This window comes from Capricornis sumatraensis, chromosome 2 (assembly GCF_032405125.1).
Source record: "Capricornis sumatraensis isolate serow.1 chromosome 2, serow.2, whole genome shotgun sequence".
Classification (NCBI taxonomy): domain Eukaryota; kingdom Metazoa; phylum Chordata; class Mammalia; order Artiodactyla; family Bovidae; genus Capricornis; species Capricornis sumatraensis.
Genome location: NC_091070.1, coordinates 112,923,359 through 112,925,633, shown reverse-complemented (window position 1 = coordinate 112,925,633; position 2,275 = coordinate 112,923,359). Strand labels below are relative to the sequence as shown.

At 39.6% G+C, this 2,275-nt stretch overlaps 1 pseudogene; it reads right to left on the bottom strand.

The window, feature by feature from the left end:
* Positions 1–453: 453 nt before the first annotated feature.
* On the bottom strand, positions 454–1,584 carry LOC138097718 (olfactory receptor 10T2-like; annotated as a pseudogene).
* Between the last annotated feature and the right edge of the window lie 691 nt (positions 1,585–2,275).

Here is a 2,275-nt window from a genome sequence, read left to right as displayed (position 1 = left end):
ATTCTCGAGGTCATCATTCTGTTATAAGGCCCCTGATTTGGGGCTCAGCTCAGGCTTCTTACTTCTTATGGAGAATCTCTGTGATTGTAATAATAATCTGTCTGTGAGTTGCCCACTCAGGTCATCAGCTGTGACTCTTCTTGTGGCTGTAGTCCCTTCTTTATATCTTTAGTTGTAGAAGATTTTTTCTGCTAGCTTTCCAGCCTTTCTCATCAATAGTTGTAACTGATGAGGTTATAAATACTGTAATTTTGGTGTGTCCATAGAAAGAGTTAAGTTCAGAGTCTTCCTACTCCACCATCTTGTCCAATCCACTCATAATGACTTTCCAATAAAAACGATTCAGGTAACTTTAAGTCTTTCTATCTTTCTTTTTTGACACAAAAGATTTATTTGCCTATCAAATTGAAGTTCCATCCAGGGCACTTTCATGAATATAATTTTGCCAACTTATCAACTCACACATATCATTTTGGGAAATGAGTACTATAAGAAACTTTTCAGAGTAGGCTTCCCTTCCTTATTCCTCAATGTGTAGGCAAGTTGTTTGAGTAGAGTGGTGATCACTGTATAGGTCACTGCCGCAAGCTGGTGTATGAGGAGTACAGGGATGCGAACCTCCATAGATACATGAAGCACAGCAAGAGCGGACAATGACCACTGTGAGGTGGGAGGATCAGGTGGTAAAGCCTTTACACCTCCTTATACAGAGATCTTGAGGACTGTGGAAACAATGAAGGCATAGGACATGAAGATCAGCACTAAGGGAACCAGCAACACCAGAATGCTGAGGAAGAAGATAACCATCTCCTTCAGGTTGGTGTCTGTGCAGCCCAGTTTTATGACTGGGGAAATGCTACAGAAGAAGTGGTTGATCTGACTGGAGGCACAGAAGGGAACACTAAACACCAAGGTGTTGACAACCACAGAGGTCAGGAAACCACAGAAGCTTAAGGCTGAAACCAGCATGCAGGTGGCACAGCTTGCAATGAGTGTGTAGTTGAGAGGGTTGCAGATGGCAGTATAGTGATGATAGCCCATCACAGCATTTAGAAAACAGCATGTAAGAATTGAATCGCCAGTCTATGTCTGACGCAGGATACAGCATGCTTGGGGCTGGTGCATGGGGATGACCCACTGAGATGTTATGGGGAGGGAGGTGGGAGGGGGGTTCATGTTTGGGAACACATGTAAGAATTAAATATTTTAAAATTAAAAAAAATAAAAAAAATAAAAAACAGCATTTCCACAAAGAAATAAACAGGGAAGTAACTATATTCTGAGAAAGAAACAGTATTATGGAAACAGCTGGTCAGCATTTTGGTACAATGAGTAAGATGTAACAGGTTTCAGAGCACGAGGAGATGAAGGAAAAGAAGTACATAGGAGTGTACAAAGCCTGATCCAAAGGAATGACAGCCACGGTGGTGGCGCTGGCCATTAGAGTGGTCAGGTAGACCAGGAGGAAAAGAAGAAGAGAAGGATCTGCAGATGGCCCAGCTTTAAGAAGCCTATAAGGATGGACTTGGTGGTCATATTCTGGTTCTACCGCACCAATAGGCACTGGGAACCAAACTCAGACATCCTTACCTCCAGAACAGAAAGAATATGACAAAAGTGAGGTGCTTCCATGGAAACCACAAATGCATTTCTGTACAAAGCTAATTATATTGATATGAAAACAATTAGTAACAAGTTAAGCACACTAATAAAGGAAGGAGTGGAAAGCAGGAGGCATGAGAAGAAGCGACATAAGTTTAAAATATTCCAAGTTAATGATACCTGAATAAGTTTATCTCTATAATTGTTCTCATTCTTTGTATTATAATTTGCATGGAAGATTCATACAAAGCACATTAAAATCAGTCAGTGATTTTAAGCTCATCTCATCCAATCCTGCCATTTTATGGAAGAAGAAAATTATTTACTTAATTGACATGATAATCCAAAGCTAATGAAAGGAGTAAAATAATGAACTTAGAGAGGAAATCAATCAAATATAGACTAAGGAAATAGGCATAAGAATCAATAAAACGAAAGCTTTTTTTTTTTTTAATTAAATTGACAAAGTCTTAGCTAAATTGACCCTACACATGGACATCACCAGGTGGTCAACACTGAAATCAGATTGATTATATTCTTTGCAGCCAAAGATGGAGAAGTTCTATACAGTCAGCAAAAACAAGACTGGGAGCTGACTGTGGCTCAGATCATGAACTCCTTATTGACAAATTCAGACTTAAATTGAAGAAAATAGGGAAAACCACTCGACCAT